The 14633-nt window shown below is 47.7% G+C and overlaps 1 protein-coding gene and 1 non-coding gene across 2 annotated transcripts in view; one reads left to right on the top strand and one right to left on the bottom strand.

Annotated features, from left to right (window-relative positions):
* VAV1 (vav guanine nucleotide exchange factor 1) overlaps positions 1-14633 on the top strand; it is a 47754-nt gene that overhangs the window by 6227 nt on the left and 26894 nt on the right. The window lies entirely within an intron of this gene.
* TRNAA-GGC (transfer RNA alanine (anticodon GGC)) lies at positions 8489-8560 on the bottom strand. The gene has a single exon. It is a non-coding gene; the product is annotated as a tRNA-Ala (tRNA).

Here is a 14633-nt window from a genome sequence, read left to right as displayed (position 1 = left end):
CTGTTGCCCAAAACTCCATCACATGGTTCCATCCAACTGCAAGACAGGCTGGGAATGTAGTTTAGCTGGGAGCTAGAGAGGACAAGGAAATGGGTTGGGTGGATATAGAGAAGGCAGGGCCATAGGACCCCAGGATAATGCCTCGCTGGCTTCAGAGATGCAGGTCTGGAGGGAGCTGGCTTGGAGGAAATTTCAGGGGGATGAGGAATGAGGAGGACCTGGGCGGGATTCAGCTGGGGGCAGGGGGACCTGGGTATAAGCAGAGCTCAGCCAAGTGGGTTGAATTGGGTTGGGTTGGGTGGAAGACTTAATCTCAACATATCCACTAGGGCTGATGGGGACGGAAGCCCAGAGGGTCAACATTTGGTACTGTGTCTTCTTTTCCATGCCTTTCTGTTCTGTTCACTGTCACAGAGGATGCTGGAAACCCACGTCCCTCACCTTGCGCCCGGCCGTCCCAGGCTACCCTTGGAACGAAAGACCAAAATCTTCATCATGACCCAGAAGAGCCTATGCATCTGGCCTCTGCTCACCCCTCGGCCCTCATCTCCTCCCTCTCTCCCCCTCCCTCACGCAACTCCAGCCACATGGGCCTCCTCACTCTTCCTAAGCCCAGCAGGTGCAATCCAACCCCAGGGCCTTTGCCTGTGATGTTCTTTCTTCGCAGATCCCTCTTCCCCGCCTATCTACACTTTGGCTATTCTCTTATCTTCTTCAGACTTCCTATCAGAGAGGTTTCCCCTGGTTTCCATATGTAAAATCGCAACCCCCGCCCCCACTCCGCACACGCACACCTTCCGTTCTCTGCCTTGTTTCACAGTTTTTACTTAGTTACTAATTGTCTCCTCCCTCAACTGGAATATTAGGGCAATGCTTTTTGTCTATTTGGTTCACAACTGTGTCCTCGGTGCCTAGAACAGCACCCCTCACACAGTAGGGGCTCAGTAAATATTCAAATAGTCACTTCACTCATTCGGTCATTTAATAAGGGGTCAGCACGCTAGAACTGGGGGGCTGACTGCCTCTTTTTGTAAACAAATGTAACTGGCACACGGGCTTGCTGACACGCTGCCCACGGCTGCTTGCTCTCCGTGAGCAGTCACGACAGAGACCCTGGGACCTGCGAAGTCAAAGAAACGTACAGTCTGCCTCCTTACAGTGCTTGCTGGCTCATCTCTGATTCAGTCCGTATTTGCCGAGCGCTCTTTCATTATGGGCAGGTGGTAGCTGGTGAGCCGAGGCCGAGGTGGAGTGCCTGAGATCACCCCGTCTCTACCTGTTCCTAGTCATGTGACTTCGGGCAAGTGTTTAGGCTTCTCCCCTTTGGTTTTCTCATCGGTAAAATGGGGCGAATGATGGTCATAATAGCATCAGTAACAATAATGATGATTCTACCACCACCTCGTAGACCGTTCTTTGTACTAGTTCCACACACTCGGTGAATGAGCCAGAGACCTTCCTGCAGCTCATGGAAATAGATGAGGAAATGGGCAGTTACAGTGCAGAGTAACACATTTGTCTCCTTTGCTAACACTAATGGTGCCAGGAAGTGGGCAGGATCGGAGGGTGTGTTGGGTGGGCATTGCTGGGCTTCTGAAGATCTCACCACATTGCAGAGATGGGCCACGCCCCTTTGATTTCAGGGATGATGTTCTGAGACCTGGGCTTTAAGAGGAGCATGGGAGTCAGGCCCCTTGGCGAACAGTGGAAGAAATAAAGGATGTTCAGTTGGAGAAGTTTAAGATTTGAGGAAATTCTGAGCTTAGTCTGCAGAAGTTTCAAGCAAGAATCTTAGATCTTGTGACAGAAACCCAACCGAAACCAGCTTGGTCAGAAATAGTATTTATTACCGCACATAACTGAAAGATGTAGGAGAAAATGCCTTCAGGTCCAGCTGTATCCAGGAGTTCAGACAATATCTCAGAGGCCCTCCCCTCCTATCCCTGCCTTCTATCTCTTAATTCTGCTTTCATTGGAATGTTCTCCTCCCTTCTCAGTCATTCTTTACCCTCATGGAGGCAGACAATAGGTCCTAGATGCTCCCAATTTTTGTTCCCACAATTCTGTGTCCAGTGGGAAATGGGAGGGTTAATTAAATGGCCTCTGAATTTAAAATCTGTCTTTTATTGGACATGAGTTTTTTTAGTGGGGATGTGGGGAAGCATAGCTAATCCTGAACCAACTGCTGTGGCGGGGAGGATACTTGGCCTCCCAGGCCAGGTCACGTGCCATTTCTGGAGTTGGGGATGGAGTTGACTTTACCCAAAGGAACCAGACTGGGGGGAGGTGCTGTTTCAGGGGAAACTGAGGGACTGCTACTGGAAGAAGAGGAATAGATTCAGGAGGCAATCATCGTCCTATGGGCATTAAGTACTAAATTTAGTCCTGAGTTTCTCAGCATCAGCACTGCTGAAATGTGAGGTTTCATTCTCTGTCCTGAGGGCTTTCCTGTGCCTTGTAGGATGTTGGGCAGCACCCCTGGCCTCTACCTACTCGATACCAGCAGCACCCCTCCCCCCGGAACAGTGACAATGAAATGTCCCCAGCCACTGCCACATGTCCCCTGGGAGGGCAGAAGTGCCCTGGGCAAGAGAACCGCTGTTCTGAAGGGAGTGAGCCTCCTGTCTCCGGGGGATGGGGAGGAATCTAAAGAGAAATGAACAATTTCCGGCTGGGATGAAGAAATTAAGAGCATCTTCAAGTCAGAATATTCATTTATTTTGTTCAGCAATGGGCGCTGTGCTGAGGCTGGGGTTATGGGGAGGAACATAGCAGATATGGGCTCTGGTCTCCTGGGCACATGGCCTCGTGGGAGAGAAGGCTGCCTGTGTTCTGTTTCCTGTGGCTGCTGTCACACAGTCTCAAAATCTGGTGGCTTGCAACAACGGATATATTGTTTCACAGTTCTGGAGTCAGGTTTGAAACCAAGGTGTTGGCAGTGTCTTGCTCCATCTCCAGGCTGCAGGGGAGAATCTGTCCTTGGCCTCTTCCAGCTTCTGCTGGCTCCATGCATTCCTTGGCTTAAGCCTGCATTACTCCTGCCTCTGCCTCCATCATCACTTGGCTGTGTCCTCTGTGTCTGTCTCTGTGTGTGTGTGTCTCACAGTCCAGAATGATCTCCTCATCTTGACATCTTTAGTGATGTCTTTCAAAGTCCTCTCCCCCCCCCCAAATAATGTCACATTCACTGGTGCCAGAGATCTGATGCGGACATATCTTTTCAGGGACTGCCATTCAACCTGCTACAGACAGGAAACAGGCAAAGCAATAAAACATTGTAGTAAATGCTGCAGACAGAATAAACCAAGGGTCAGGATGGAGAAGAACAAATGGGACAGGCTTCTGCAGGGTGTTCAAGGAAAGCTGAGAGCTGAAAGATGAAGAACCAGCTCTGGGAAGCATGGGGCAGGGAGAGCAAAGGCTGTGCAAAGGCCCTGTGGCAGCAGGATGGGACTGAAGCATCCACTGGTCAATGGTGAGGGAGTGAAGGGAGAGTGGAGGGAAATGAGGCTTGAGAGGAAGGTACTTCCTTAGTGTGGCTGTGGGGATGTGTGTGGAACTTAAATGGGATGGGGAGTCCTTGGAAGGTTTTAAGCTGCTCCGTGGGGACCAGACTCTAAGGGCAATAGAGGTGGCAGCAAGGGGACCTGGGAAGAGGAGGCTGATGAAGGTGTCCCAGGGAAGAGTGATGGTGGCTCAGACTAGGGGTTGGGGACAATAGATCCAGCTCACATTCTGCTGGTTGGGCTGATCAGCCTTGCTGACAGATTGGATGTGGGGGAGGGCTGGGAGTGAATGAAAGGAGGCCAGACAATGTCTAAGTTTTTAGCTTAAGGACCTGCGTGAGGGGGGCTATCATTTGCTGAGGTGGGAAGGCTGGGGGAGGAACAGGTTTTGGGGGATTCCGATTGACCATGTGATATTAGAGATGGAAGAAAGCCCAGCATAGTGGTCAGCACAGCGGTTCTTAACTGGGGGTGGGGGGAGCAGCTCTGTTCTCCCAGGGGACATTTGGCAATACCTGGAGACGTCTGTCATTGTCACAACTGCAGGGGGTGGTGTGCTCCTGGCATCAAGTGCGTAGAGCCCAGGGCTGCTGCTGAGTGTCCTCTCATGCCCAGGATAGCCGCCCAACTATCAGTAGTGCTGAGGCTGAGAAAGGGAACTACATTTCCCAAGTGCCCTTGCAACCTGGCCTCCAGGTAGTTTCAGCCAACGGGAGGCGCAAGAAGCAGACCAGCCGCTGGAGGAAGAGAGAAGCCAGGGTATTTCTCCCTCTCTTGCTCTGCCGCTCCAGTGGCAGATACACCTCCTCGGTGGTCTCGGCTCCCTGAAAACAGCTCTTGCCCAAAGTTCGCCCTGTTTGAGGACCGTGGACTCCAGTTGCCTGGGGGTCTGGGGGCCAGTCCTGACTGTGGGATCTTGGATGAGTTGCTAAACCTATCCGTGACTCAATTTCCCCTCTTTCAAATGGAGATAAGGACAGTGTCTACCTTATAGGGCTGTGACAGAATTAAATGAGTTAACAGTCGTAACGTTGCAAAGTGCTGCGGACTGTAGCTGTGAGTGATGGGTAAATATCTCCATGGGCGTGGATGAAATCATTTTGGGAGGAAAGAGAGAAGAAAAGGAGTCTGAGGGTTGGGCCCTAGGGTGCAACAGCTTAGAGAGATTAAGGAGAGGAAAAAGAAACAGCAAAGATGTCAGAAGGAAATCCAGTGACTTGGGAGGAACACCAGAAGGGCGTAGTGTCAAGAGGCCCAAAGAGGAAAGTGTATCTACATCCAGGTCTTGATACTTTGAAAAGAGCAGTTTTAGTGACACAGATGGGAATTGATTCAGAAAGTACAATGAATAACAACAGAAAGAGGGCCCATTTACTGAGCACTTCCTACCTGCAAGAGTTGTTCTAAATACTTACTTATGAACCCATTTGATTTTCTCAGCAAATCCGTGGAGTAGGTACCTTCGTGTTTTGGTGATCTGTTAACAGTGAAGCAAACCAGCCCTGACTCAGTGATGCAAGATGACCACTGTGTTGTCCTCCTCACAGGTTCTGTGAGTTCGGAATTCAGGCAGGCCACGGTGATGACGGTGATGAGAAACCTTGAATGTCTGGGGGCTGGAATCACCTGGAGGATTCTTTACTCGCCTGTGGGGTGCCTGGACTGGGATGATTTGAGGCTACTGCCTGGAGCACCAGCCGGGAACCTCTCCATGTGGCTTGGGCTCCCTCCCAACATGGTTACTGGCTTTTGGAGAAGGAGTGTGGAGAGAGAGAAAGAGAGAGCAAGTGTTTCTCAAGAGACCAAAGCGGAAGATGGAGAGTTTTTTCTGACCTACTTAGAAATCATACGGTGCCACTTGACTGCATTCTCAGTGACAAGCAAGTCGCTAAGACCAGCCTAGGTTCAAGGGGAGGGGAATCAAATTCAAGGGGTGTAACAAGTCACACTGCAGAAGGGCATCCTGAATAGATAATATTTTTATAGCCATCTTTGGAAAGCCCAACCTATTACCTGATATTATCCTAATTTCACAGATGAGGAAAAAGAAACATGGAAAGTTTAGTAACCCAGTGAATGATGCCTAGTTTAATAAGGAGCTATCCTGGGATTTGAACCCAAGTGGTCAGTCCACAAAACCTATAAGGATATTGCCTCTTTGGGGTAGGCAGGGCATATGAGCTTTTCAAGTGGTTATGAAGATAGCCTTGGATTTCAATTTTTGGTTCCCCTGGTCAGGGTTCAGCCCAGAAAACAGAAATCATCTTAGGTCTTTCAAACAGAGAGAATTTAATTCAGGGAATTGGTTAGTGGATGATGGAGTTGCTGAGAAGACAGCTGGGTGACACGAAGGCTACCCAGAGATTAGCCACTAGGCTGGAGAAACAATAGAAGGAGGTGGTGTGACAAGGGCGCAGGGCCCAGAACCATTTAAAGGAAGCTAGATCTCTGGGCAAGCGCTGACTTCTGGGAGCTAAGAACACAGAGGAGGTATATTTGCTGGCGGAGAGGCAGAGCAGAAGAGGGAGAAATACCCTGGCTTCTCTCTTCCTCCCGCCCTCTGATCTCCTGCCTGGGCCTCCCATTGGCTGAAACTACCCGGAAGCCAGGGTGCAAAGGCACCTGGGAAATGTAGTTCCCTTTGATACAGAGCAAAGCAAAAGGAGAGGCAGGGAGAGGACCTGAGAGCGAGCAGGCTAATAACCCTCATAGACTTGGAGCAAGTGACTGCCTCTTTGAACTCAGTGTAATCTCAGTTAAAGAGAGCTGCTGTGACTGCTGTTTGCCTGAGAATTGATGATATGCAATGGTTTTATTTCCTGTGGCAGGGTCCTCCTCAGCTTTAATCCCTCTGCTGGCTTTACCGTTCAGATCAAACCCAGATCTTCTCTTTCTTAGGACCCTCCTTGCCACAGGCCACAGGCCACAGCTAATCATCCTTCCTCCAGACAGCCTGTCAGAGATCTTCTGCCTGTGATTACATCCCTGGCTTCCTCCAAGTCGCCTCTAGTCCAGGCAGAAAACCCGCAGCCCCTTCATAGCTCCTCAAAGAGCAGCTTCCCGACCTCTGCCTTGGGATGGCTGTCTTGGGATGTTTGTCTACCTGGGGCACCCAGATTGACGCCCAGATAGGTGCAGCATCTGAGCACCCCAAGGCATGTGGGGCTGTTGCCTTCAGTCTGATCTGTGATTGAGCAGAGGACTAGGGGGAGTTGGAAAAATTGCTTTAAAAGGCATCAGTCCTTTGCGCTTCCCTCTCAGGGGCTCGGGGAGATACGACAAATTGGTGGGATGCTCTTGTGATTACACTTGCCCCATGTTGTTCACACAGCCCCCGTTTTGGCAGATCAGCATCTGATACCATCTTTGGTTCACTCCCTGTCACTCCCCCTTTCTCACTCTGCTGTAGCCACACTGACCTCCAACTTCTTCCGCCAAAGCACCGCAGTGTCCAGCTTCAAGACCTTTGTTTTGCGCTGGCTGTTCCCTCTGCCTGGAATGCTTTTCCTTCAGACACCCACCTAGATCATTCCTTCCTTCAAGACTTTACTCAAATGAGCCTTTCCTGATCCTTTCATTTAGTATTGCACTCCCCTGGCACCCCCCCATCCCCTAATCTTAATTTTCTTCCTTAATATTTACCACCTTCTAACAAGCTATATTCACATAACACATTTGTTGAATGTCTCTTTCTGTCAGAATGTCAATTTCACACGGGTAAAGATGTGAATCTCTTTTGTTCATAGCTGTATTCACAGCACTTAGACCAGTACCTACAGCATAATAGATGCTCAATAAATATTTTCTGAATCAATGAAGGGATGGCTGAATGACCGGAACCCCCTTGCATGCTGTTCCCTTCACCTGAAGCAACCCCTTCCCCGGCCCCGACACTCTAAAGTTAAAGATTTATTTGGACAGAAAAAGCATATACTTGTCTCTCACTTATTTTGTTTTATCAAAGGTAGGGATGAAAATGCAATAGGATAATACATTTTGTATTATTGATGAATGGTGGCTTAAAATATTCCTTTTTTCCCATTCTCTCACTCCCTAAAATCTCCCCTAAACCTCCTAGTTTTAGGGGAAAGACACAGCAGGAATCTGGTCTCCCTCTGGCTTTTCAAAACTTATATTAGCATACAAGAAATGACATATTTAAAATATACAATTTGATAAATTTGGAATATGTGACCTGTGAAACCAGCTCCACAATCAAGAGAGTGAACAGACATGTCACCTCAAAATTTTCTCCTGCCATTTTGTAATCCCTCCCTCCTAACCCCCATCTGCCACCCCAAACAATACCTGATCTGCCTTTGGTCCCTATAGATTTGTTTGCATCTGTTACTGAGCCAGATTCGTACTGCTTTCTGCACGACAGGCCAGTAAATCAAGAGAGGAATTGCTGGGGCAAGGAGTAGCGACAGTTTGGAAAGCCAGCAGACTGAGAAGATGGTGGACGAGCGTCCCAAAGAGCCATCTTGCCCTGAGTTAGAATTTAGGCTTCATTTACACTAAAAAGGGGAGGAGGTGTGGTTGGTTGCTGCAGACTTCTTGGTGCCAGAATCCTTTGTTCTTGCAGCTGTCCACATAAGTCAGGTCATGATGTCCCCGTAAACCTCCAACAAGACAAAAGTTATTCTCTATTCTGTAACTTTTTATCTGTATATGAATGGGAAAGTGTTATACCTTCGAAGGTCAGAGCCTTGAGAAGGGGGAATTTGTGTGTTTCAGGCTATAGGCAACTTGTGTCAAACGCTTAGGTAAAAGAAACAGACCCAGTATGGAGTCGGCTTTGCTCCTCCCTACTAGGTGTCTTCTAGAGTTTTATAGAAATGGAAAATGGGATCATATGATATGTAGCCTTTGAGGCTGGTTCTTTTACTCAGCATAATTTTTTGTGATTCATCAAACTGTTGCATGTCTTCGTTTTTTTTTTTTTTAAACAGACATCCTGTTGTTTTTATTTATTTATTTAATGCAGATACTGGGGATTGAACCCAGGACCTCATGCATGCCAAGCATGTGCTCTACCATTGAGCTATACCCACCCCTAAGTTCTTTATTCCTTATTATGGCTGAGTAGTATTCCATCACACAGATATACTGCAGTTTGCTTATCCATTCTCCTGTCCTTGGGTGTTTGAGTTGCCTCCACTTTTTGGTTGTCACAGATAAAGCTGCTCTGAACATTCTCGTGGACACTTACCTTTATTTCCCTTGAGTGAACGCCTGAGCATGGAATAGGTCATATGGAAGGAGCATGCCTAACTTTTTAAGCATCTGCCAAACCGTTTTCTCAAAGTGGTTGTGCCATTTGACAGCCCCACTGGCTGCGTGTGAGGATTTCCTGGAATCCCTCTGTTTGTTCCTCTTTGTCTCTTAGTCTTGGCTTTACCAGACACGTCACCTCCTTAACCAGATCCCACAGGGATCTGGTTTTTCACGTACTCAGTCACCACAGTTATAATCAATTAGTTATTCATGTGACTCTCTGCTTAGTGTCTGCCTCCTCCCTAGACTGTAAGCTCTGTGGGGACAGGGATCTGTCTGTCTTGGTCACTGTCAGGTCCCAGGGCGTGGCACACAGTAGGCACTCAATACATGCTTGCTGATGAATGTACAATCCTGCCTGGTGGGCCAGGGGCTAGAGTGATTAGGTTGGTATGTTTTATTCCCACTGTGATGATGAGTAAATAGAGATACCAGGAGGTACAATGACCCATCCAAGATCCCTCAGCTTGCAGTGGCTGGGCTGGAAGTCAGACCCTGTCTGATCCCCTCGACTGACAGTGAGCCTGGCAGTGAGATGCTGAGTGCATGCTGGGGTGGGAGGGGAGGGGAGAGGGTAGAGATGGGTTGGCCCACGGAGGGCTTTGAAGTCCAGGAAGAGGAGTTTATACTCTGCACCTCTGCTTGCGAGCTTCAAAAAGGGTGCACAGCATGCACACCCTCTCTGGTCTACAAGATGAAGTCTTGCAACACCAAGATTAAGGGGCTGCAAGGGCTGAATGCAGAGGGCCCCTCTTTCTGTGTCTCCCCAGCAGGCACTGGTAACAGGTATTTCCTGTTTCCGGCCAGCTCCTTGGGGCTGAGGTGGGGGTGGGGGAGCTGACTGATGAAGCTCAGTTCTGGGTTCCTCCTCCTGCTCCCACCCCCCCACACCATCCCCCTCTTTCCGCCACCAAAGAGAGCTTCTGTCCCTGCACGCTGGTTCCCTGAAAGAGGGTGGCAAACTAACCAACCTTTCCAGCTCTTTCTTTGTCTTAGCCAGGGGCTGTGATGATGGGGGACCTGCAGGCAAAGGGGAAGTGTCTGGGTGCTGATTTGCATATGGGCAAGGTGCCAGCCCAACTCTGGTGAAAGGAGGAGGGGAGCTGAAGGGTTGCCTCCCTCCCTCAATAGGGAGGAAATATTCTCACATACCCCTCCGATATTGTTCAAAAGGCCTCTAGTCCTTTACCTTCGCCCACACTTCAGGCTGCCAGGAAGTCCTTCTAGTGGTCTAACCCCAGTCACTACTGCTGTTGGAGGGAGCCCCTTTCTTTAGCTGGCCCTGCTCCAGCCCGGAGGGCTGATGAGTCATACCTCCTGTCCCCCTTTGAGGTGTCACATGACTAGGGGGAAGCAGTCTTAAGGCTCAGCTGATCTCCCTGAGGTCAGCAGGGAACTTCCTCCCTCAGGCCAGATGGGGCCATCTGTTCTGTTGCCCCTGGTGACCTACAAGCCCTGTCTGGAGTCAGCCTACGATCCCGCGAAGGCTGCTGGGTTGGAGAGTGGTACATGCCGTTCCTGTCATGTGCTCAGTTCCCCATTATGCCTCCCGCAATGTGGCACCATGAGGCAGCCTGGCATGGTTTGAAGAGGTAGTGGGGTGCAAAGGTTTGGAGCACGGCCTCTGGGTCCAGAGAGCTGGTGTCTGGCTCCCCATTCCTACCTGGGTTGCCTCAGAAGGGGCTGGCTCCTTTCTGAACTTCAGTTGCCCCATCTGTCTAATGGGGAGTCATTCATAAGCTCAAAACTTATACAGTGCTACTTCCGCTGCATTCTCTTGGCCAAAGCAAGTCACAAGCCCAGCCCAGACACAGAAGATGGGGAAACTGACTGCAATTCTAGATGGTAGGAGTTGAAAAATATTTGTAATCACTACAGGGGGCATTTAGGCAGAGGGGATAACATGGACTCGGCGTAGAGGCAAGAAAATGTAAAATATGTTGCATTTAGGGTGTGGCAACCATTTTTACCTGATTGGGGCTCAGGGAGGGGAGGTAGAGCGAGACAGTTCTTGCAGAATTATCTCGCAGGCCGTGGTGAGGCTGGACTTCATTCTGAGGTTGTTGGGGAACCACGGCAAGGTTTCAGAGGGAGGGCGACATGGTCAGATCTACTGCGTGGCGGTGGGCTGGGAGGGGTGAAACATGAGCCAGGGAGACCACCGAGGGGGCTGTTACAGTCACAAAGGTGACAGATGGTGGCGGCTGCTCTAGGATTTGAGTGGGAATGGTGAGAAGGGCTGGGAGCTGAGACATAGTTTGGATGGTGCATCCAAAGGACCCCTTGATTACTGGAAGTGAAGGATTAACTGAACGCAAAACACTTAGATGCATTGCTGGTTTGGGGAAAACAATCCGTAAACTTAATCTAACTTGATTATGAAGCCTGGAGAGTGTGAGAATCATCCTGGCTTCCTAAGGAGAGTCACTGGATAGCGATGGAGGAGAGGCTGGTGCGGGAGTGAGTTCAAAGTGGCCATGACATCGGCTTTGAACCTGCCCAATTTGAAGTGCCCACTGGTGAATGAAGGAATCTGTTTCCCTGGTTGTAAATGAAGAAGTTGATGGTACTGAAAATGCAGTGTTTCCAGCTGTTGTTCTGAAAACCTGAACCTGGAGCGGGGAAGGGGTCCAGACTCTCCTCCAGTTACCCCCATGTTGTTTATTTATTCAATAAACACTTATTAGGCACTACTGCATGTCACCACATGTCTAGGCTCCAGAGGTGACCCAGACCTGGGCCCTGCTTTCTCCTGGTGGAGGGGACACAGCAGGTCACAGACCTTGCGGTCAGGCCTGGGGCTGCAGAGCGACATTATCCTGGGGTGGGAGAGTGAGACTGAGGACTCCGCTTGGGCAAAAAAAATTAAGGGAGGCTTCCTAGAGGTTTTGGGGATGGGACTTGAAGAATGAGTAGGAGTTTACTGGACTGATGTGAGAGGAGCTTTTAGCCTGGATTCCAGCCCTTTGTGTATAATTTGTGTATAATTTATGGAACAATTGGCAAAGAGAGCTTGAGTAGGCAGTCATGGGGCCTCTGAGGATCAGACAGATGGCAGTTGGCTCTGGTCCTTAAGGCTATTGTATTAGGGTAACATTAGCTGCTGTAACAGATAAGACTTTTCAGTGACTTAACACAACAGAAATTTATTTCTTGTTCACATAAGAGTCCGATGTTCCTCCTGGTACCAGGTGGGAGTTTATTCTTCATGGGATGATTCAGGGACTAATTCCATTTGTGGCTTTGCCATCCCTTAGAGTCTCATCATCATTTCTGTTCAGCTTGCAGGTAACAGGGAGAAGGCAATTCCACTTCTTAAGTACACTGCCCTCCAAATGACGCACAAAGCAAATACTCACATCTCACTGGCTAGTAGAACTAGTCATATGGCCACACCCACTTGCAAGGGGGGATGGAAAATACAATTCTTGGCTGGGCAGCCACATTTCCAGCACCAATCCCGTATTATGGAAGAGAAAGCATGCATTCTGCTGGATGGCCAGTGGCCTCTGTCACAGGTAGGCAGCAGGAACAGAACTAAAGCCTGGGAGGTGGTAAGAGATACCCAGTTTGCTTTGTGACTTTGAATAGGTCCTTCTTCTCCCTCTCTGGGTTTTTTTCCTCTCTCTGAGGGATGAACATTGGAGACTGGTTGACATCTGATGTCTTTTCCAGGTCTGAAAATTGATGGGTCAGTGAATGCTCTAGGGCTTTCTGGCTGGAGCTAAGATAAAGATAGTGATGATGATGGCCGTGATGGTGGTGGTGATGGTGATATTGGTGATGACAATGGTGGTGGTGATGGTGATAATGGTGATTATGATGGTAATAGGGCTGATAATGTTGATGGCGATGAAGCTGTTGATGGTGATGATGATGAAGACAGTGATGGTGGTGGTAAGGATGATCATGATGGTGTTACTGATGGTGATGACGATGAAGAAGAAGATGATGATGGTGGTGGTAATGGTGACTACGAAGGTGATATCGATGATGGTGATGGTGGTGGTGATAATAATAATGATGTGCTAATCATGATGGCAATGATGGTGATAACCATGGGTATGATTATGGTGATAATGGTGATGTCAATGGTAGTGAGGATGACAGTGATCATTTCCAGATATTGAGGGCTCGCACCATGCCAAGCCCTTTCCATGCATTATTCTATTGACTTGCAACAACATGACACAGTAGACATTATGATGGTCCATTTTGTAGGTGAGGAAATACGTTCAGAGAGGAGAGGTGACTTGCCCAAAGACACACAGCAAGTAGGGAGGTCTTCCCATAACCTTCTGGATTAGGAGCACTATGGGGTTTATTCTCCATCCTGTTCCCTACCTTACCAGCATCCCCCTCCTGGCTCCAGGGGTTGAAGATAGTAGGTTCGAGAGAAAGCTCTGGAGTTTAGTGATGTTCACTCCAAAGATGTTCAATAAAAAACATTTTGGGATTTTAATTGAAATTACATTGAATCTATCACTCAATTTTGGAGGTGGCTGATATTTTAAATACACTGAGTCTCGATAATGAGCATATATTTCACTCTATTTATTTAGATCTTCTTTCATATCTTTCCATAAAATTTATAATTTACTCCATGAAGGATTTGTACTTCTTTTGTTAGAAACATTAGATATTAATCAGCTTTTTTGTTTGTCTTACATTTTTTTAAGCTACAGGAAATGCTATCCTTTTAAAATCAAAGTCCAATTTACATACAGAGACATGCTCAGTTCTTCAATTTACCATTCAGTCAGTTCTAGCAAATATATACACTTGTGCTACACACCACACTCTCACCAAGACAGAATTTTCCATGACTTGTGGCCTTTCTGAGTCAATCTCCATCACCCTCCCCACCCCAGAAACAACCACTGATTTGATTTCTATCACCATAGGTTAGTTTTGCTTATTCTAAAATCTCCCAAATTTAATCTTGAAAAAAAAACACACACACACACACACACATTTTTCTGATTGATTGTTGCTGATCTACTGACACACAGTAAACTTTGTACATTGGTTTTGTTTTCAGTAACAGTACTATTCTATTACTTCCAGTTATCTATTTGTGTATTCTTTTGGGTTTTCTATGTCGACAATCATATCATCTGCAAAAGTGACCATGGTATTTCTTTCATTTCTTTCTTTCCTTTTATTTCTTGGTCTTGTCTTGCAATGCAGGCTAAGATCTTCAGTACAGTATTAACAGGAAAGGACAGCAGGCACCCTTGTCTTTGTTCTGATTTCAAAGAAAATCTGCAACATTTCACTTTTAAGGATAATGTTTTGCTTTTTCCTTAAAACAAGGTTTAAGGTTTTTTGAAGATGCTCTTAGGTTACCGAAGTTCCTTTCCATTTCTGCTTTGTCAAGGATTCTTTTTTCTCCTCTCTTTCTCTTTTGATCACCAGTGGATATTGAATTGCTACTGTGTCTTTTATGCTTCTCTAACTGTTGCTAATCTCTTTTTGACAGAGAGAACAGGCCTTGGGCAGGCAACAGGATCTAGCTGAAATGCAACAGCACTGTTCACATCATATTTATTTTACATTGGCTGCCATTTACTTAGCACTTGATCCTAGTTTCCTTTGATAGTAGGATGTCAAGTTCTCTTCTTAAATACTTAAATATTTATTTATGTTAGAGTTAACTGAAAGTCCCTGATCCACATAGACTGACTCAGGTAGGCTGTGGACGTGGCAATACTTGAGAAGAAGATACAGTCTGAAGATGGCAGTGAGATACACAGATCCAATGAACACTGGCTATAGAATTGATTCACAAATGTAGCTGCCTGAGTCTGCATTCCAGCTGTCTCTCCCTGCCTCGGTTTCCTTATCTGT

Source organism: Vicugna pacos, chromosome 22 (assembly GCF_048564905.1).
Source record: "Vicugna pacos chromosome 22, VicPac4, whole genome shotgun sequence".
Taxonomy (NCBI): domain Eukaryota; kingdom Metazoa; phylum Chordata; class Mammalia; order Artiodactyla; family Camelidae; genus Vicugna; species Vicugna pacos.
The sequence above is the reverse complement of the archived record's forward strand: the minus strand, read 5'-3'. Positions and strand labels throughout refer to the sequence as shown.